The following is a 23,569-nucleotide window of genomic DNA, read 5'->3' on the forward strand; positions in this document are numbered from 1 at the left end:
GTTTATCCTCCCTTATCGCTGGCAAACAATTGATTTTCGAGATCAGAGAGTGTACTATCGACTCCGGCTGTCCAAACAGCATACGCAGTGTATCCATCACACATCGAATGTTTGACGGATGCATAAGTAAGCATTTCACTGCTTCGTACGCCTTGCCCTTCAGGCACCGCTGTAGTCGAATGGTGTTTTCTTCTGATGAGAATCCGCACATTGTCGTGGTACTATTGAAGGTTGACAAAAAAAACGGCCATTCTTCGGGATGGCCCGAGAATGTGGGCAGGTCCCTAGATATTGACTGTCGAGCAGCAAGCTGTTGACTATTCAGCGGGTTATGCTGTCTAGGGAGCTCCGGTAACCCCATGTTGTGCATCAATGTAGGTTGAGGGACATTCTGTGGCCTTGGAACGTACGGAAGTCTATTATCATCAACTGGAGCAGGAATGTTATTGTCTGGTACCGCGATGTCTCGCACAGCATTCGGTGGAACTTCATCCAACCTTCCTTCTTCGAGCATCGTATTGTTTTGTTCCACCCACTCGTTGATTTCACTGCCTCCACCGTACGCTGATCCATCTTGCTCGCTCATTTGTTCGAGGATACTGTATTTTTCCGTAATGAATTCACGTTTGAGAGCATATTCTTCCTCCAATTTCTGTAGTTGAAGTTTAAGGGAACGACGAGAGCCAGTTGACTGCGCTTTTTCCCTAGGTGTTTCGGTAGTTACAACCTCCTTTTGAGGTGGCGCAATCGCCTGGTGTGGTTGTGTGACTGGTGGCGCACCTGCTTGATTTTTCAAGGATGAATTTGGCTTAGACAGCACAGCTGATGAAACAGTTTCCTTTTTAGCAGAACTCCTGGTTACACGTATGTTCTGTTGCGGTGGTATTACTCCTTGTACGTTCGGGTGTTGCTTTCCTGCATTTTTGACACCACTCGTTGTTGCGATTTGCTGATCGGCGGTTGAACTTGTCTGCTGGTTCCCGGTTGCAGCTGCGCATTTGGGACAGCACCAGCACTTGTCTCCAACTTCATCCGTCATACAAATACAACGGTAATGGTACCAATCGTGACAGAGGTTGCACTTAACCATTTCGTTAGTGTCAGGACCTCTACATATTTTGCATGCTCGCCCTGATAGAGTCGTTTCCACATTTTCCGCTGTCGTCACCACATGCACACCATCAATATTTGCTCCACGATTTGTGTGTGCCTTTTCGGGAACAGCATCCGTGACCGGCTTATTTGCATTACGGTTCGACATAATCCAGGTTATTCGACTAAACGAATTTTATAAACTGTTGGCGCACCGAAATAAATATGGTTTCCGTTTTTATTATTTTCCTCTTTATTCCACACAGATTGGAAAAATTATAAAATTCCTAACAATAAAACAATATAGTGTGAATATTTTCTGATTGAACTTAGTTTTTTTGTAACTCACGTTTACTATCTTCACCCGATCAGAATCTGTTGACCTGACGAGCGTTTTCTCGGGTGCCAACTACGTTGATGTTCTGATGTGAAACTCCTAGGTTGATCTACATTTGTAAGCATTTTTAATTAGACATAATTTTCACTAGGTTAAGGCAAATTTTTACCTCTATGATTATTTTAATCTTTAAGATTCATTAGATTTAAGTAGAATTAAGATTCACACTTAGACGCCGCGCTGTATATATAGCTTAGATAGAATATTTTTAATTAGGTTATAGTTCACTAGTTTTAAGTATATTTTTTACCGTTTTAGAAAACGTATTCCATTTATCGTAACGTGTATATATATTCTACTATAAGCTTTAGGCACTATGAAAAGATTCTATACGTCCTTTCTAGTCAACTTTTATTCCAACTCTGTCCTTTGTTTTTCTCAGAAACTATTTTCCCTTTCTTCGATTTCTTCTTCTTTTTTTTTTATTGACCACTGCTGACCATTTGGACTAGGCATGTAATATATCGGTCGAGGTACGATTCCTCCTTAAGTTTCGCATGTATGGAAAGTGCTGCCAGTCAGATAGAGGCGCGTACTGATAACAGGGGTGTATGCCATTTCTGGCCAATCTGGAGTAGATTCAAAAAATATAGCTAGAGTTATACCATACATTCCATTGCCGTAGTCGCCAAAACCAAGAATTTTGTATGATAAATGGCTATCCGCTTTGCAAATTTATTTTGCTAATTTGCAAATTTATTCATTTTCGTCAAACAAATGTAGACTACATACTTATATATTAATGTTACAATGTTTTCTTAAGTTAAATATTATTCCTACGGTACATGTTTCTTTTTAGCTGTTTTTTATTCATTGTTGTGTCAATTCCTTTACCATTAATCGATTTCACTCTCAAAGATGTTGAATTTTATGCTTTGATTTTCATTAGCACGCAATGATATTCAATTTAGACGTTACGAATATCATGGCGAAAATGAATATGCAAATGAAAAATGAACTTCATGGCAAGCTGATGTTGATGTTCATTGCACTGGTGTTCATTGATAGTGTTGTTCCATATTTATCGACTCTCGCTTGAGCAGTAGGTTGTCAATACAAGGCAGGCTGAAATTCGCCGTATTTGAATGCCGTGAACCTGAATATTTTCAGCACTGATCAAGATACGCCGCTGTCGACTACGTGTTAGGGAAACACCTTGCAGAATAACACTTACATATATTTGAACGTCATTCCTCAATCGATAGTTGAAAGAGCCGGACGCTTATTGTTCGCGTCTCTGCTACAAATCGAAGCTGGTGAAGTTTTTTTTCCCCTCCGCCAAAGTGCCTTTGGTTTTTTTTTTCTTTGACCGTTCGTGGCAAGATAAGTGCCGTTAATACCCGGAACAGCGAGGAAGCAGCACCTCTCCGGCAACGCCGGACCGGCGATCTGTGAATTGGTTCCAGCGGTATCGATTTCATCATAGAGAAGTATAATCAACAACAACTTTTGCCGTCACGCTATTGTGTTTACCTCGTAGCGTGCGGCGTTGTATAGCTTCGAATAGGGGTGTTCAAGGTTGTTCGGACACCGCAAATTAGTATTTTGTTTTTTTTTTGGAAGAATTTTTTTTTTGAGATATATATATTTATATATTTTTCTTAAATTTAAATTAATTATTAGTCTAAGTTAATTTTAAGTTGAGTTTTTGAGCGCGCGTGCGTGTGTGTGTGTTTTTTTTTTCATAGACGGTTGCGCACCGTTTGCGCAACCGTTATGACATCTACCGATGCCATTGTTGCGCGGACGCGCTATTATCAATCGACCTCAAAGGGACCATGGGTTGTTTTCTTTCGGCCCAAGGGAAAATCGTTGAGAACTCTTGATATTTCAAGAGATTTGCTGCGTCAATTTTCGGGTGTCTCGATATATAAAGAGAGACCGGATAAACTGCGTGTAGAAGCACTGACTTTTGATGTGGCCAACAAGATTGTTGACCACGAAGTTTTTAACAGGGAATATCACATCTACATCCCTTCTCGAGAGGTGGAGATAGAAGGCGTAGTAACCGACGCGAGTCTGAGTGTCGATGAATTGAAAAAAGCTTCGGGTTCTTTCAAAAACTCGATGATAGGTGATCTTGTAAAGATCCTGGATGTTAGAAACCTGCATTCAGCATCTTTGGAAGAAAACAAAAAAGTTTATAAGCCCTCGCACTCTTTTCGGATTACTTTCGCAGGTTCTGTTCTCCCAAACTATGTGAAAGTAGAAAATATTTTTTTCCCAGTGCGCCTGTTTGTACCACGGGTTTATAATTGTACCAACTGTAAAAAGTTGGGACACTCGTTTAGCCACTGCGGCAACAAATTTCGTTGCGGTAAATGTGGCGAGAAACATAGTGAGGATTCTTGCACACAAACAGTGGAAAAATGTATCCACTGTGGCGAGAATCCTCACCCTCTACAGGAGTGCCCGAGGTGCAAACAGCACTCCGATAAAGTGAAGCGTTCTATCGCTGGACGCTCCAAGCGGACTTATGCTGAAATGCTAAAGACCACATCAGCCGCTCAAGATGAAAACCAATTTTCGGTTTTGTCATCTCAAGAATCGGACTCTGATTCTGATGAGGGTCATACTACGGCTGCACCAGAATCTTCAATAAAGGATGAATTATCAAAAAGAAAGCTCTCTTCACCAACGGTGCACCGTAAGAAACCTAAAGTGACCCTCGGAAGATTGTCTAATTCCAAGGGTAATAGTAATAAAAAAACGAATCCGAAGGCTCCTTCTCAGCCAGTTCCTGGTTGCAGCAAGGATTATACGTCATTACCCAGAGAAGAGAGAAATAAAAACGCTGCTCCTCGAACTTCTCGTAGAAAATTCGCGTCTAATCGAGGATTGATAGCTTTTTCGGACATTGTGGACTTCATACTAAACACGTTAAAAATTCAAGACCCACTCAGAAGCTTTATTTCTGTCTTGCTTCCATCTTTAAAGTCTTATCTTAAGCAATTGACTGCTTCATGGCCCCTCCTTGCATCAATCATATCATTCGATGGATAATTCCCCTAGCGTAGTAGAAGATATGATCAATGTGCTACAATGGAACTGCCGTAGTCTAGTGCCAAAACTAGATTCGTTCAAATTTTTACTTCAAAATTATGATTGTGATATATTTGCCCTCTCTGAAACATGGCTTTCTTCTGACACTGAACTCAACTTCCACGATTTTAACATTATTCGCCTGGATAGAAATGATTCTTATGGAGGAGTACTTTTGGGGATCAAAAAGTGCTACTCTTTCTATAAAATTCCTCTCCCAGCTCTATCAGACGTCGAAATTGTCGCGTGTCAAATAACTGCAAAGAATAAAGAACTTTGCATAGCTTCAGTATACGTTCCTCCAAATACTAACATTAGCCGTAGTCATCTTTGGAATCTAGTCTCGATTCTCTCATCCCCAGTTCTAATTCTGGGTGATATGAACTCTCATGGTACTGGGTGGGGTGATCCTTATGATGACGCCAGAGCGGCTATTTTTTACGATTTATGTGACGATTTCAACTTGACTATCTTGAACACTGGTGAAGCGACACGAATTCCAAAACCTCCGGCTCGAGAAAGTCTTCTCGACCTTTCTTTTTGCTCAAGCTCGTTATCATTAGATTGTCAGTGGAAGGTCATCAATGATCTCCATGGTAGCGATCATTTGCCAATCAGTATATCAATCAAGTGTAGCCCGCAATCCACTGAACCATCTCGAGTTCCATTTGATCTAACAAGGAACATCGACTGGCAAAAATTTGCAACGGCGGTAACAATCGGTGTCGAATCAATAGATAAACTTCCACCATTGGAAGAATATCGATTCTTTGTCGATTTGATGTATAAAAGCTCACTGGAAGCACAAAAAAGAAAAGTTCCAAGTGCTCCGTTTAAAAGAAAACCAGCCACTCCTGGCTGGGACGATGAATGCACAAAATTGTATTTGAAAAAATCTGATGCTTTCAAAGCTTTTCGTAGACATGGAACATCCACACACTTCGAGGAATATTCAAAGCTTGAAATACAGCTGAAACAATTAATTAAAGCAAAAAAACGCGGTTACTGGCGCAATTTCATTGAAGGTCTTTCTCGTGAAACCTCAATACGTACCTTGTGGAGGGTAGCTCGCAACATGCGCAACCGCTCATCTACCAACGAGAGTGAAGAATACTCCAATATTCGATTTCGCGAAAAAGGTCTGTCCAGACTCAGTTCCAGCCCAACATACTCTTCGAGAAACGTCTCCGAGCAGTGGACCTCTGGACGGACCATTCTCAATGCTGGAATTTTCTATGGCTCTTCTTTCATCGAACAACTCTTCACCCGGAAGCGATATGATTAAATTCGTTCTTCTAAAAAATCTTCCCGATATCGCGAAAAGACGCTTGCTAGACTTATTCAATACCCTACTAGAAAACAACATTGTGCCACCCGAATGGAGACAGGTCAAAGTAATAGCAATTCAAAAGCCTGGCAAACCAGCGTCTGACCATAACTCATACCGTCCGATTGCTATGCTCTCGTGCATTAGAAAATTGTTGGAGAAAATGATCCTTCGAAGACTCGATCAATGGATCGAGACAAATAATTTGCTATCAAGTACACAATTTGGGTTTCGCAAGAGCAAAGGAACAAACGATTGTCTAGCGTTGCTTTCTGCAGATATTCAACTGGCCTTTGCGCACAAGGAGCAATTGGCTTCAGTATTCTTGGATATTAAGGGAGCTTTTGATTCGGTTACCATAGAAATTCTGTCAGACAATCTGGACAGATGTGGACTTCCTGGAATTTTGAATAACTTTTTGTACAATTTGTTGTCAGAAAAGCGAATGAACTACACCCTTGGACAACTGATAACTTCCAGAAATAGTTATATGGGTCTACCCCAAGGCTCATGTCTGAGCCCTCTTCTTTATAATTTTTATGTGAAGGATATTGACAGTTGTTTGGCAGAACAATGCACGCTTAGACAGCTTGCAGATGATGGTGTGGTTTCCGTCAGAGGTCTCCATGCCGAAAATTTGCAAAGACCATTGCAAAATTCCTTAGATAACTTGTCTTCTTGGGCAAGGAACTTAGGGATCGAATTCTCGCCGCAGAAAACCGAACTGGTAGTGTTTACTCGAAAGCTGTTCCCAGCCCAATTGCAACTTAAGCTTTTGGGCAGAAGCATTACCCAATCATTGACTTTCAAGTACCTTGGTGTCTGGTTTGATTCAAAATGCACTTGGAATACCCACATTACGTATTTGAAGCAAAAATGTCAAAAGAGGGTCAACTTCCTCCGCTCGATTTGCGGCACGTGGTGGGGAGCTAATCCGGGAGATCTCATAACACTTTATAAAACAACTATTCTATCCATTCTGGAGTATGGCTCTTTCTGCTTTCTCTCAGCAGCTAAAAGTCACCTTCTAAAACTGGAACGAATTCAATATCATTGTCTGCGTATAGCTCTTGGCTGTATGCACTCAACGCATAACATGAGTCTCGAGGTTCTGGCAGGAGTAACTCCTCTACAGGCGTGCACCCGTGGCCGAGTGGTTAGCGTCCCACACTATCATGCCGGGTGTTCGGGTTCGATTCCCGTTCTGGTTGGGGGATTTTTCGTCAAAGAAAATTCTTCCGGCTTGCACTGTGGTCACGCGTATTCTAGAGCTTGCCACTCTAGAGTACATTCAAGGCGTGTTATTCGGCATAGAAATCTCAACCAAGTATTAATGAACGACGCTAGTTAATGAATACGTTGAGACGGCAAAAGTTCCACAGGGAACGTTAACGCCATTCAAGAAGAAGAACTCCTCTACAGAACCGATTCGGGGAACTTTCTCTCAGAATACTGGTGAAATGCGGAGTCACGAACACACTTTTGATTGAAAACTTTGAAAAAATTCTTCATCTAAATATACAATCTCGGTTTATGAGAATTTACCACCACTATATTTCGTCAGATATTTGTCTTCCATCGTTTACTCCAGACCGTGCTCACTTCACCATCAGCAGTTCCTCAATTGAATACGATCTGTCGATGAAACAAGCAATACTTGGAATCTCAGATCAGCTTCGATCAACTTACATTCCCCGTATTTTTAACCGAAAGTACTCAAAAGTCAATTGCATGAAAAGATACTTCACTGATGGGTCTCGCCTCAATGGATCCACTGGCTTCGGTGTTTTCAATGAAAATTCGAGCGCCTTCCGTAAACTGCAGGAACCTTGTTCCGTTTATGTTGCTGAGCTGGCAGCAATCGACTTCGCATTGGGGATGATCTCCAACAAGCCTGCAGACCATTACTTCATTTTCTCGGATAGTCTCAGTTCGCTTGAGGCTCTCCAGTCCATGAGAAATAGTAGGCACACATCTTATTTCCTCACAAAAGTGAGGCTGCAGATGAGTGCACTGATCGAAAGATCTTATAAGATAACCTTTGTATGGGTCCCCTCTCATTGCTCAATTCCTGGCAATGAGAAGGCGGACACTCTAGCAAAGGTGGGTGCCCAGGATGGCGAATTGTTTGATAGACAGATTTCATACGATGATTTTTTCCAATTACTGCGTCAGAGTTCCCTCTTGAGTTGACAAACCGATTGGGACACTGGAAGTCTTGGGCGGTGGTTATATTCAATTATTCCAAATGTTTCTTCGAGAGCGTGGTTCAAAGGTTTGGACGTAAGTCGTGACTTCATTCGTGTAATGAGTAGACTTATGTCCAACCACTACTCGCTAGATGTGCACCTCCACAGAATAAATCTTGTTCAAAACAATGTCTGTCGGTGTGGAAACGGTTACGATGACATCGATCACGCAGTTTGGCAATGTACGGATAATTACGCAGCCAGAGAGTACCTTTTGAATGCCCTTGAGGTCCAAGGAAGACAACCCTATGTTCCTGTTAGAGACGTGTTGGGAACTCGCGACATCTGCTATATGCAGTTGATCTATATGTTTGTGAAACGGTCTAGTATAAGAATTTAATGCTTTTGTGTTTTTTTTCTTTTTCGTTATAAGTTTGTTTGTCTTGTCCCCTCATCTCACCGTCGCCCACCCTCGACAGCTAGTCGAACACCAGATGCTATCCCTGGTCATTATGCACAATGCTACAGTGCGTGCGGCATCCCTCGGTTGAGACAATGATACCTCATATCCATATCCCTAACCTGACCCGTCCCACAAAAATTGTTGCCCCTCTAACCTCGAGTGAACCGCGAGTAATCGGTCGAAACCTACTAAACATAGATTTAAGATGAAATTTTTGTATAAACAAAACTTGAGTTAGCGGCTCCGCAAAGCTTATGCGATTGAGCCTTACAAATAAACGAATTGGAAAAAAAAAAATTTGAACGTCAAATTGAAGGGATGCCCTTCTAGCAACGTCTAAATCATTGACCGCACAATTTCAACTCGCACGCCTGGTGAATAAAATAACCATTATTTTTCTCAAATGATTGGTTTTAGCATAAGCGCCGCGACGCTTACCTGTTATGCTGCATCTTCATCGGCAAAACGCGTGATCGCTCGCTTTTTTCCAGTCAACAAAGCCTCCCTTTAGCTTGAAGAAATGGAAAAACGCGAAGAGCCGTGGAAGCATAGAGAATGAGTGCCCCATGCACTGAGCTCAGCCAATCGGGAGAGCCGCAGCGAAAGATCATGTTCGTTTTGGGAGTATTATTTTTTGCTCTGTTGACATCCTCAGATTGTCCACAGACATCGTCCGGTGAAGCTGATGTGGAGTGCGGCTGCTTTCGGTTCGTCGACCGTTTGTTTTGTTCAGGTGATAACGGGAGCTCGCGAAATTTTTAAGAAGTGGTTCTCGGGGGTTTCTTAAGAGAATTTTATGTTATATATGTGGAGTTATAGCAAAAAAGGGAAAAAACTGCGTCGGGAAATGAGACAATGATTTGAAGGAAAAGATCATCGACTATCATAAATGATTGATTTTCTTGATGTGAAAAAATGAAATTGCGATTCATTGTAAGTGGATGTGATAAGCCTAAGTTCTAATTAACGTCATGGTGAGCTATTTTGTTGCGATGTGTGCCGAGATCAAGAGAAAATATTCGAAGTTTTGTAGTTTATTTTTCTTCGTAAAGAAAAACTGCTTGCTTTGGCGGAATGTGAAACAGTCACGTCGTGAACAAAGAGTGCATTATTGGGAAGTGTACGATGAAGATTTGAAAGCAAAATCGATAATAGATTCACAGTTGTCTCCGGCCAGCAAGAACTTTCATGGATTGAAGAGCGACAGTGATTTTGGGATAACATTGAATATTCCTGTACGTTGTTGGTTGTGTGAAACAAAATTCATGAATCAGATACTACTTCAATTGAATGATGAGAAACAAATGAATGTCATTTGGGTTTCACGACAAACATTCCAGAGTAGCGGGAAGCATATCCCAGCACAAATGTAAATTGATAGTAAGTGCAATTTTTTAGTTTAATTACTCAAGTTACTTTAATTACTCAATTACAAAGTCTCAATATGTTCGTTTAGTTCTAACACGATTGATGTGGAAAAGCGGTGGGATTATGTGAAGTCTCTCTGTAGACAACATTTGCCCGTTATCATTGATATAAGGCCTCCATTGCTGCAAAGATTTGCTTCTCAAGAATTTGAAGAATTCGACTTATTTGAATGACAATTGAACTAGATATTCCTTGGAGTTTTATCAATATTCGTTCGGAACCGATAGACGCCAACTCTCTCTGATCAGTTCATTGGAATTCATTATTTACATAATTTTTGCGTTAGCTTGCGTTTAGCGTTAGCAAAAAAAAAGTCCAGTAGATCAATATTTTCATTATGTTTCGTGCAATATGTAAGAATGAGAGGTGAGAGACAAATGTGCACCAATCAGACAGGGGACAAATGTGGGAGACACAGGGAAACCTCCGATAGAAAACTTGCGATGTCTTCGCGAAGGAACTTGCAACGATCGCATGCTGGATGTTGTCTGGTGATTTATGAATTCCTTAAATACGATACGATACGACGTGGATTGGTACAACACACTGCTGTTGCTGCTGCTGACCGGAGCACGATGGCCCCGAACGAATGACTCTTTGGCGTTCCGTATGGTCGTAATGTAATGACAACGTGAAGTGCAATAATAGCAATAACAATCACCTACTCGGGGAACCATCCTTAGCGCATGGTAGATTAATGATGGGAAAATAATAAATGAAATTAATTGCAAAACACCACCTTCGACAGAAATGAGCGCGGAATTCGCGAATTCGCGGATGAAAGAGGCCAGGTTATGAGTGGGAGCCGGCCCTCGAAACGAGCCATAAATCATGCGACCATGCTGAACCCCATTTCGTTTAGATAGGAGTGATCTACGATTTTTAGGGGAAGTTAGTAAACCTTTTGTCATTCCACGGGAAACAAGGAATACTGTGGAATCAGAGAGGAGCTATGACTTCAACCTTGAGATTGATCATTGCTCAATTGCCTATTTTTCCATCTTCTAGTGAAACTATTGACAATCTTTCCTAATCTGTTTGTAGTTACTTTTTTTAGATTTTCTCTTTACTTTTATATGTGTTTTTGACGGTTTTCGTTTTTAGAGGTATAGAATATATATTGAAAGGAAGCAAAGATAAATGGGGTTAAATGCCATGAAGTTACTTTTTTTTTTAACGATAATCCTGTTGCTATTTTATTTTATTATGCTCTCATACGGCTATCTCGCCTGTAGTGCTCCCGTGGCCAAGTAGTAAGCGTCACACATTATAATGCCGGAGGTTCATATTCGATTCCCGTTCTAGCCGGGGGGATTTTTCGCCAGAAAAAGTTCTTCCAACCTGCACTGGTACACGCGTATTCTAGATTTTGCCCACTCATAATACATTCAAGGCGTGCTATTTGGCATAACAAATCCCAACTAAGTATTAATAAAAAAGACGCTAGTAAATACCTACGCTGAGACGGCGTAAGTTCCAACGTTAGCGCCATTCAAGAAGAGAATGGAGAATACATATTTTTGTTCAATTTTTGCAACAAATGAGATCGACCCATACTGGCCAGATATGCATGGTTGACGTAAGCACCAACTGTGTTTTTTTTAATGAATCAAAATAACGAACATCATAAAACCCCTCCTGCCAGTCCAGCATATTCTTTGAAGTCATTATTGTTCAACTAAAAACTAGGAAAATGCGTTTTTTTTATCACTGAGTGGTATTGTTGGTTACGCCAACTATGCATATTTGGTCAAGTTTCCCTTTGCCCTCAAACATCGTCTGACGTCTCTGATAACATACAGTGACTCAAACTCGAATTCGTACACCACCATGCAGATCTCTTTTCACTACTTTTGAAAGTCGAAAACAAGCTTTTGTGACATTATATTAAGATAATGGTATACATATCATTTTTACCCCTTGAACGACAATTTATTTTCAGCACTGCTTTGGAAAACGATTTAATTTTCTTAGTTTCAAGAGGAGGGAATTCTTCCTAATCTGACTGTTCATATTCACTCAATTCAACACCGTCACAGATACTGCTCTCATAAAAGAGCATCAAGCCTCAATAATTGCTGGCGAGTCCAGCTCGTCATTGTCAGTTTGTTCAGAAAAGTTCATGACGAGCTGGACTCGTCTTTTCCGTTCAAGGGGTTAAAGCTTAAGGCTTCAAAAAAGCTTTTAGAATATTTTACGAACATATTTTTATCTTGATATGTGTAAATGTAGTAGAGAAAAATATCGGGAAAATTTAGAAAAAAATATTTCTTCCTGTTTTTTCAAATATTTTGTGGGCTGACACAATTTTTGTTCAGCAACCCAATTTTTTTCTAATTAACTAATGCTAATCTAATTAACTTTATCAATCAGCCTTAATTTGGTTCTTATAACGTTTATGTAGGACCTTTTCATACAAAGATATTTTTGTTTGAATGAAATATTATCCCTTCGTCTTTCATGAGGAATCTATATATATAAAAATGGATTTCTGTCTGTCTGTCTGTCTGATTCTTATAGACTCAGAAATTACTGAACCGATCGACATGAAAATTGGTATGCATGGGTTTTTGGGGCCGGGGTAGGTTCTCATGATAGTTTGAGACCCCTCTCCCTCTCTAAGGCGGGACTGCAATACAAATGAAACACAAATTTTTGTATTATTCGAGAATTAATCAAGCGAATTGAACCAAATTTGGCATGTGGAGGTATTAGGGTGCAATAAATGTTTGTATGGTGGTTAGACACTCCAGCCACCTCTCTAAGGGGGGGGGTCTGCTGTTCTATGGTGAGTAGACACTCCTCCCCTCTCTCTAAGGAGAGGAGACGGGAGGGGTCTGTCTTTATTCTATCATATTTTCTGTATCGAACATTGAGAAACATGTTATTTGCAAGTGGTTGAAAAATCTTGAACGAGAGTTGTGTCTGAAAATAATCTGATATTATAATAATGAGTTTTGGTAGAAGTTCTAGGAATTTTTCAATGAACAGTTCTGCGATTGGACTCATTTTTTTATCCCATTTATTTATTTCTTAGGCTCATTAGCATTTTTATCTGTAACAGAGCCGGGTTTTTATCGTGTACATGTACATATGTTTATCGTGAAGGCGATCTGGCGTAGTGGTAACATCCATACCTCTCACGCAGAGATCACGAGTTCAATTCTCACTCACGATATTCTTCCAAAAATGGAAGTAAAAGTGACGAACCAGCCGAAATGTGTTGAAAGTCACTATAATAGAGAAAAAAATACATATGTTTATGTTTCTATAAATTGTAAATTACACAGTAGTAGTAGTATTCATTTAGGTGTTAGGTTTTTCTGTTCCATTACATTATGGTAAATTACACTGTAGTAGCTATTTAAGCGTAAGGGTATTCTATCTGTTCTTCCATTGTTCAGCAGACCGGACAGCGGAGACAGTTCATATTGATCATTGTTAGGTTATTTATAGAACAGCAGCGCGATGTTTCTTGCAGAGCAGAGCAGTTGTATGGATGAATCGATCTTATTTCGACCGTGGATCGTTCTCCATCGCTGATGATGGTTGCGTGGACGTAGTTATTCTATAACAACACAAAGATGGTCAATTGAGGGCCCTGAGTTTGAACTCACGATCGATCGCTTGGTAAGCGAACGCGTAACCAAGTGGCTTATTGGACTCATGAACTTGCGCTTAGTAAGAAAACGTAAATGTTTGAAGGTATTGATAACAAAAAACAAATTTTGGGCGGGACGAAATTTGCCGGATCAGCTAGTAATTCAATAAAAATGATCGCACCGCAAACCGAAAAGTAGTTTTGAAAACTCAAATAAATTCTGTAGAAGTTTAATTTATTGCTTCGACGAAAACAAATTTATTTTATTTTTTTGCATCAATATTAAAAATGTGCCAAAACAGGGGTTTCAGAAAATCATCTGTAATTTTGTAAATATTGCAGTAAGTTCTAATGTTGCCTAAATTAGCCTAGTGTACGTACCTGTGAACGTTTCATATTGATACGTTCAGCCGTTTTTTTAGCTGATCAATCAAAGTTTGTAGTAAATTGAAGGAGCACTACGCATATTGTATCAGAAGTTCAAAATGCTATGCGTACTCTCAGAATGAACGATTCGTAACTCTCGTTTTCATGCGATTGTAGGTACGAGGATTGCAAGGAGTGATGACACTCACATGTATGCATGCGCATTCCTACATATACATGCATTTCTCATACATACACACAATAATCTGTATTTATACAGATTTTTAATACTTTTTGAAACCAAAATACAGATACAGATTACAGTTTTTTTTGGTTTCATACAGAATTTACAGATTTAAAATAACGTTCCAATAATAATTATGGCTTGGTGTTAATAATATTTTTCCCAACTCACCTATTTAGCCTTTGGATATGTTTAACTGAGAATCATATCTTTCCGACATTCATATGTAGCGCGTAGCGTCAATGATACTGAAGCTTGTTGTAAAATTATGTTTCAAAATTGGACTTATAAATTCAATACAGATTTCAATACAGAAAAAACTGGAAAAAAAATTTCAGACCAAAAATACAGATTTCATTATGGCAACCATGCTCCTCACATCATCAAACACGAACGGGAAATTTTTCAATAAAATTAAAATATCTCTGTGTTGAAAGATCCCATAAAAACATTATAGGAATCAAATGAAAGGTGGTTGATAAAGTTAATTGGTCTGGCTATTGACATAGTTAGCAAAACAACGTGTTTGGTCCACAAATTTTTTGAGAAAACCTATATTCAAAAGCTGAATTTTTAACACGTTGAGCCCCGCGTCGCTGCCGACGATGAGCTTTTGGTGGGAAAGCGCTGACTGTTTGGAACTGACAGTTACGAAATAAGAAAGTAAAAATATATACGGTTTGTTTTCGGATGTTTTACAAAATGTTACTACTTTCTAGTCGAATATCTGACTATTTTCTATTTATACAATAAGTATTTTTTGGAGTTGGGACCGACACTGATATTGTGCAACGCTCTTGATGCAGACTGAATGGAATGAACAGCAAGAAAATTGGGGGCTGAACGTGGTACAGGGGAACTTCGATATAACATACATTTTACCTCACACATTTTCACAGTGTAATAATTTTTTAATAATTTATTTTGATTTTTTTTTTCTGAAGGAACAATAAACTATCTGTATTTTAATACTAAAATATGGTTTGTACCTTTAACCAATCCCGAAATACAACTGGTTTTGTGATTCCGGATTCTAAATGAATCAAGCTTTAATCAACAGTACGAAGGGAAACTGGTTTTATCTTATAGTTGAATTTATTATTAACCTTACCCAAACCGCAACACAATAATGTAATATATCATTATCTAAATAGGATGTTTTGAATGCTTGTTTTCGACTTTCAAATATAGTGAAAAAAATGAAATTTAGTGAAATATAGTTGAGTCATTGTATTTTATTAGCCATTCCATGCCAAACCGATACAGTGTTCCTCAGATTTTCATGAAATTTTTTTATATATTTTTTTCCCTATCGCAAAATATTAGGCCCGTATTTTTTATTTTTCCTTTAGGGTGTCCATTTCTATTTTAGGGTGAATCGAAAAATCAATATTTTCTTCTTTTTCCAAAAATAACTTTTCCAAAAATTCACAACTTTTGAACTACTGTATTCATAGATTAAAAGCTAGCTAGTTTTCTGTGAAAGCTACTTTTGCAGTTTCACAGAATGTTAAAAGCAAAGCTAGTCTTCTGTGAATGCTACTTTTGCAGTTTCACAGAATGTTCTTCTTTGAGAATCGTGAATAATTTTACGATAGTATAATTTTAATTTTCCGGCCTATAACTATGATATAACTGAGCAATGAGCGAAGAAAACTTTGAACCCGTTATGATCATCTGAAGTGAATTTCCGGAACTCAGATCATTCATAGTACGAACGTTTCCAATGTTGTCGAACGTTATATAGGATTATTCATTTCGTGGTGCGGAAAAAGAAGCCCTGTATTCTGACGGCTGCTATTTGATTATTTATGTCAAAAATACACAATATCCACACTCGATAAAGTTTTTAAAAAAAAGGTGATTTGGCCGTGATCATGTGGTTTGTCCCCCTACGATTTTTGTGTGATTGGCACAACGTAGTCAACCACTCGTCTACGAGGATCTCTTATCCCATACGCAATGGAACTCGTTGTAACAATGTTTTGATTGAACGATCACTCCCAAAACCCACGCCGATACCTCAAATATACATCGGATCACGATTCCTGGTTGACGATGTGAGCGTTTCTCTACTCTAATGCAAGCCTATTCGCCATTCAAGTGCTAAGTAGCTTAGTTCAAGTGACCCACGGCTCATACCGAGTCACAGCTGCTCGATAGAGAAGTCCTTTTTTTCTTTCTGCTTTAAAATCAATCTGCGGTTCGGCGAAAACAGTCTTGTGTCCGCTCACGCCAATGTATTGTAGATGTCCCAATTCCTAGGCTGAGAATTTGCTAATGGTCTACCATGGCATCAATCGCCGGTTCGTCTGATGACAGATTAAAAACGTTGGATTGACAAGATTTCCGATCCGTTCCGTGATCGATCAATCGATACAACTTTCAGCTACGATAGGCCCGTCAACAAACAGGTTGACTGGTTCCCATTGGCCAAATGATAATATGATTCGTCCGGACAAACCTGCACCAGTCCCGCATCATGCTCTTCGAAGGAACAAACCCACATCACGTCCAAATTGATTATAATATGCGCGCTACCCGTTCGTAAAACGGTTTGTAGCTAATGAGTTTTACCCAGCTCTTTTAACGGTCAATTACTATTCGCGTCGAATTATAATCATTTTCAACACTCGCTGAGCGGAAAGCGTTTGGCACGAATACACCCATCCATCGAAAAGTGGGCGTGAGTGCTGGGATCGAATTGATTGCACGCATTGCGTTCCGAGACTTGGCGCTAGATGATATGCTAATCTGGTGCCTCGCCTTAAATCATCATCTCTGGGGTGAAGAAATGGCGGCGCGCGTGTGGAAGATAATTGGAGAAAGGAAAACGCCACACGCAACGCTCGTGTAGACTGATAAATGTGATGTAACAATTTATGTGCGATTTTCAACAAATTAGCATGCAAATGTGATCCATGATGTATGTTTGAACAATTTTAATAAATTGTTACAGTTTGCTCGGTTGACATCGCCATAGGTTGGAAATAGATTATCGAGGCAATGATTTTTCACGGACACCATAGAGAGAGGAACTTATCGCGCTCATTTTAATGAATTCGCCTCCGTTAGATAATAAGCAAAACCGTCACATTTGGAGTTGAGAGAATTCTCACGCAGTGAAATGCTGACAAAGTCACTGTTTGGTGCACTTTGTTAGTCGGTGGAATCATTGGTTCGTTTTTCTCCTAGATTGATTCCGACCAGAATATAAAAGTTAATAGTAATTACTACATGACCCTGATCAGCGACTTATTTGTGTCATAATTTAGTGCTTTCAACGTGGGAAAGGCTACAATGCTGACAATTGGAAATGCTGAAATCATCGCAAGTGAAAGTCATATTTCTGAATGTTCTAAGCTTTGTTGTATTATGTATGTTTAATGGACTCTGGTGGACTCGATTATATACAGGCGATCGAGTAATCGAGATAGTATATAATCGAGTTCGACCTGTAATTGTGAACGTGAACTGGCAATTGTTTGAAACTTCTGAAACTAAAAAAAATTCTATCTGAGTCACAAAGAAGGAATGCACTTCAATGCAAATAACCTGAACGAATGAAACCCATAAAGATTGCCAGGTGCTAATTCTTCTCCACAAGGGTAAAACTTTGTTCACCATATCTTTCCTCATTGACGATACCACTATGGATGAAAAAAAAAGAATGTTACTATATTTCCACTAATTCCTCGATAAGGGCTGTCAAAGATGGTCATGATTGACTTGTTTTTATATCGTTACTTTCTCTCCCTCCCTCGGTGTTCCATAGATGACCAGTTGAATGCCGCTTTGGTGTCAACCATACCTGGCTGCTTCTGTCCCCACGGATGGAGGATGATTTATCGATGTATCGCGTGTTTTTTTTCCTCGTGGCCTTCTCCATCTGCCTGCTATTGATGCCAATGTAGCAAGCAAACAAACGGGCCATGAAAGATCGGACACAATCATCAAATCTGTCATATAATTTAATAAGAACTGACAGCTAGCGTATTTGTACCGTACCCCAGTGGGAGGTTGGAATGCTGAGCTTATGGGCAGGAGTAGTTATAACCGGTTTTATACAGTGTTTACTCATTGATAGTTGTCGATTCTTGAAGGGGGTTGATCTTCAAAATAGTACGAATCAATAAATTTTGCTGCTCACAGGACTCTTAAAGTGTATGGCTGGGATTGGCATTGGTCATTGGGATTGGGAACAATTTTGTATTCGAATGGCCGATGTTTTGGAAATTTTTCGAATTTACGAAAACCATAACGTAACAATTTATATAATTCAATTTCACATTTTTACATGCTAATTTCAGCCAAATCGGTCCACTAGATTCATGCAAATAACCTATATTAATATAATAACTATATTGGTATTGGCATCAGAAATATAAAAGAAAATCTCTCCGAATATACCTTAACTACACAACAATATGTCCTAACACCCAACTTTAACTCCATCATCCAGGGAAAAATTGTTGAATCTGTTATTTTCCGACCTTCCAGAGTAGTGTCCCACTTTAAAGGGCCAAATTATGCCTTCAGAAATATAGTCCCAAAAAAATTTTCCGTTCATTTATTTCGTTGGAAATTTACAGCCAAAAGTATGTTTTTCAGGATTGTGTCACATTTACCCGAAACCCACTCACCCGAAAGACAGTTACCAGGAAGACATTCACCCGAATGTAACAAATACCCGAATGCGACAGCTACCCGAATGTAACATCTACCCGAACTGGCATATATCCGAATGCGATATTTACCCGAATGCAACGATCACCCGAATGTAACAGTTACCCGAATGTGACATTTACCCGAATGCGAATGTTACCCGAAAGTAAAATCTTCCCGAATGCGACACTTACCCGAAAGAATAATAATATAATCGAATAATACTCAAATTTTATTATTAGGAAGTATTTGAATATATATTTCTGATCAGTGTTATATAAAGATCATATATTTCCTTTAAATTCATGGTATTTTTCATGGGTAGTGCAATTTGAGTAATAGTGGCGTTGAAAGAAATCTTTTTCAAAATAGTGAAAAGTGAAAGAATGCAGTTTTATAACGTATTATGAAGTTTATCCATTCATATGGATGACGTTGCCCGTTTACTTAGAAGAAAGCTAACAATTTTTGTACATACGTATTATGGCAACTTATTTTTTCGCAATAAAAATCATTCTGAGATCACTGTAATGGGGGCGAAGCCCCATCTAACTAGAATAAGGAAATAAGGCGACCTCAAGCCGCCGAGGTGACGCAATCCGAGTCGGCCACCGACCCGCGTCGGACCGCATATGTTTAACTGGTGCATCACGTTTGGAACCAGGCAATCAAAATGCATGACATGCATAATTAACCGGGCAAACGTAATGCACCAGGTAAACGTATACCTGACTAAAGGATCGCATATGTTTCAAACAAACCGGGCAATCGATGGAACACAGGTTTGCTTGCGAGAGGCCGCCGCTTCCGACGACGGGTCGGCGGCTGACGGCTTCGTGCCGCCTCCGTTCCTTATCCTCGTTGGAGGGGGACTTCGCCCCATTACATTGATATCAGAATTAATTTTATCACGAAATAATAAATTCATGATAAAAACTGCGCTGCGGTGGTAAATACCTTAGTACCATTTTTTTCTTATCTATTCTTTTCACATTTTCATTATTTTGTTTTATTTACAAGTTACCTGCTTAATTTTCGGAATACTCCATAACCCATGCTCATTTATGAATGAACTCTTGGCCTTCAAGAGCAATACGGAAAGGAAAGAAGACGGCATGTCAATTATGCCTAAACTAATTACTAAAAATGACACAGCGAAGTCTTCAACACCTTTTTCGAAATTTCCTCCTTACAGTTTCTCATCTTACTTCGTAACTTCGTAATAGGAGATTCGACAAAACTCATAATCTGCTTTGTCGGGAATTTTGCTTTTTCATTCGGGTAGATGTCGCATTCGGGTATTTGTTACATTCGGGTAAATGTTCCTTCAGGTATTTGCGACATTCGGGTATATGTCCATTCGGGTATATGTTGCATTCGGGTAGCTGTCGCATTCGGGGATTTGTTACATTCGGGTGAGTGGAATTCGGGTAAATGTGCTTCGGGTAAACGTGTTCCGGGTGAATGGTTTTCAGGTAAATGAGACTCAACCGTTTTTCAGTATCGATATCTCAGGATCTGCACGAACGATTTGGCTGAATTTTTTATCAGCATGTGAAAATGAATTACCTAAAGCGTTACATAGCCGTTTTTTAAAGAGTGTGTCACATCAAATTGCATCACGGAAAAAACGCTGTAGAAATTTAATTTTTAGGAATTATATCTTCAGCTTTCGCTTATAATCAAATAAGAGTGTATAGATCACGTTGGCCATGCTTCACTGTCAATTTTTCGTAAATTTGGAAAAATGTCGTCGAACGAAAAAGAGCGTCGTGAATTAATCCTGTGCACTCATTTCGAGAATCCGGAGTTGTCACATCGGGACATCGGTAAGATGCTGGGAATCGTTCAATCCATGGTCAGCAGAGTACTAACACGATACTTCGAGAACCTAACCATCGACCGGAAGGTGAAGAACGGCAAAAATGGATGCTTCGTCAGTGAAAAAGATCACAAGCGCGTAGTTAAGCAGTTTAGACGTGATCCGAGAAGTTCGGTTCGGGATGTCGCCAATAAGCTGAATTTGTCAAGTTCATTCGTCCAGCGGACCAAGCAGCGGGAGGGCCTGCGTACATACAAGGTTCAGAAGGCTCCTAACCGCGACGAAATGTAAAACATGGTGGGGAAGACGTGAGCCCGGAAGCTGTACACCGAAATGCTGACGAAGCCGCATTGCCTGGTAATGGACGACGAAACCTACGTCAAAGCGGACTTTCGTCAGCTGCCGGGCCTGTTGTTCTTCTCCGCAGAGGACAAATTCAGCGTTCCGGAGGAGATTCGCAAGCAGAAACTATCCAAGTGTGCCAAAAAGTACATGGTGTGGCAAGCGATCTGCTCTTGCGGAAAGCGGAGCGCCCCCTTCGTGATGACCGGCACGGTAAACGGGCAGGTTTACCTTAAGGAGTGCCTACAGAAGCGCTTACTACCACTATTGAAGCAGCACGAGGGCCCGACCATCTTCTGGCCGAATCTCGCTTCGTGCCACTATTCAAAGGACGTGTTGGAGTGGTACGAAGCCAACGGGGTCACATTCGTGCCAAAGGAAATGAACCCGCCCAACGCGCCGGAGCTTCGCCCAATAGAGAAATATTGGGCGATTATGAAGCAGGCCCTCCGGAAGAACCCAAAAGTTGTCAAATCGGAGGCGGACTTCAAGAGAAAATGGATTTCTGTTAAAAAAAACTACAACCTGACGTTGTACAGAACCTTATAGACGGGGTAAAGAGGAAGGTGCGAGCATACGGGCTTGGGCTCGAAGTATGAATAAAAAGAAAATTCCAAAAGTTGTTTAATAGTTTTTATTTTACTGTCTAAAATTTTCAAAAGGATCGGTCTACTGAGTGAATTCCTACAGCGTTTTTTCCGTGATGCAATTTGATGTGACACACCCTTTATATCTATTTTTTCTATTTTTTATAAGCTAAACAGCAATAACAGCAATAAGTAAAATAACTTATTTTTAACAAAAACTGTCGCCATTTTTCAATTTTTCGAATTTTCCAAAAAAACCCCTATGTAGTGCCTTAGGTATTGTCCTAGAGTTTCAAAATATTCACTGAAATTCGATACCATCAGCGAGCAAACTAAACTTTTGTGATCTAATCAGTTATTTACGATCATTGGATGTTAGATTAAAATATACCCAAACTCATCTGTTTTTTGGCATATACTCGCAAAATTTGCTCCGCACTCAAAGGGTTTAATTTAAACAATGACCAAAACACACCCGAATAATTCATTATATTCCTAACATCCGAAAAAAAATCACGAAAATTCATTATTTTTCGACCTTCCAGGCTTCCCCCCCTTAACACATCTGCAACATTTAAATGTTCCCGAACAACTTCATTCTTACAGTAAAATAAAATTTGATCGATCCGAAAAGACAAATACGGCTTGGCATATATTATCACTAACATTTCTGCCAAAGTAATACACAAATAACAATTCAAACCAATAATCCTATTCAAAAAAAAACCTCAACTGATGAGATCATAAAATAGAAATGATCATTCAGAGGGCAATTCCACCAAAGAATACGGTACACATTGTCACCGATGCACAGCGTTGATTACGCATAAAAAACTGTCGTACGGAAACCAGGCCCCTTCACTGAATCCATCTGCCGAAATTGAGTACCCAAATTTCGTGTGGGATTTAAATCTTACTACTCGAATTCGTTTATATTTGATTTCTACATCACGGCATACGGCTGAGACAAGAAGCGAATAAACTAAAAGAGACAAGAAATAAATGACACATGAAAAAGCTAACAATATTCGAACTTTTGCTAATCCCAAAATGATATATGTTAATTCGTCATCTGTTGATCGGTTTTCAAAAACGTTTCAACGCTAGCCTTCCGAGCATATGAATACACAAATTTATCGGATTAAACCATAAAGCCATTGACTGGTAATATTGACAATAATTATAGTCCAGCTGAACATTGATTATGACGGTTCGTAACAATATTATGCTGCCTTACAATTATAAAATTTAATAACCCTTCTAAGTGGTGAGTGAATCAGAAAATGGTGAATCAGAAAATGGTGAATCAGAAAAAAATTTTAATAGCATGTTCGCGCGAAAAAAAAGTTTCGATTTTGCTATGCACGAAACCAAACATAGCAGAACCGAACTTTGCGTTACTTATAAGTAACGTTTTCAAAATTTCCATAACGATCGCTCGTCGGCTACGTAAAGTCCCGTAAAGTGCTCTTAGATAAAATGAATGGAAGTTGGGGTAAGATCTACACCTTTAGAAAAATAAATGGAAACTTGTTACAATAATTTCAAAATACTAAAGGGTGTGTCACATCAAATTGCATCACGGAAAAAACGCTGTAGAAATTCGCCCAGTAGACCGATCCTTTTGAAAATTTTAGACAGTAAAATAAAAACTATTAAACAACTTTTGGCATTTTCTTTTTATTCATACTTCGAGCCCAAACCCGTATGCTCGCACCTTCCTCTTTACCCCGTCCATAAGGTTCTGTACAACGTCAGGTTGTAGTTTTTTTTAACAGAAATCCATTTTCTCTTGAAGTCCGCCTCCGATTTGACAACTTTTGGGTTCTTCCGGAGGGCCTGCTTCATAATCGCCCAATATTTCTCTATTGGGCGAAGCTCCGGCGCGTTGGGCGGGTTCATTTCCTTTGGCACGAAGGTGTCCCCGTTGGCTTCGTACCACTCCAACACGTCCTTTGAATAGTGGCACGAAGCGAGATCCGAGATCCAATGCGGCTTCGTCAG

General features: G+C 39.6%; 1 long non-coding RNA gene across 2 annotated transcripts in view; it reads left to right on the forward strand.

Moving 5' to 3' along the window:
• Positions 1 to 9,179: 9,179 nt before the first annotated feature.
• Positions 9,180 to 23,569, forward strand: part of LOC129779490 (uncharacterized) — a 74,900-nt gene continuing 60,510 nt past the window's right edge. For both annotated transcript variants that reach the window (XR_008743677.1, XR_008743678.1), the window contains exon 1: positions 9,180 to 9,890. This is a non-coding gene — a long non-coding RNA (uncharacterized LOC129779490). The remainder of the gene's footprint in view (positions 9,891 to 23,569) is intronic.

This window comes from Toxorhynchites rutilus, chromosome 3 (genome assembly GCF_029784135.1).
Source record: "Toxorhynchites rutilus septentrionalis strain SRP chromosome 3, ASM2978413v1, whole genome shotgun sequence".
NCBI classification, from domain to species: Eukaryota; Metazoa; Arthropoda; class Insecta; order Diptera; family Culicidae; genus Toxorhynchites; species Toxorhynchites rutilus.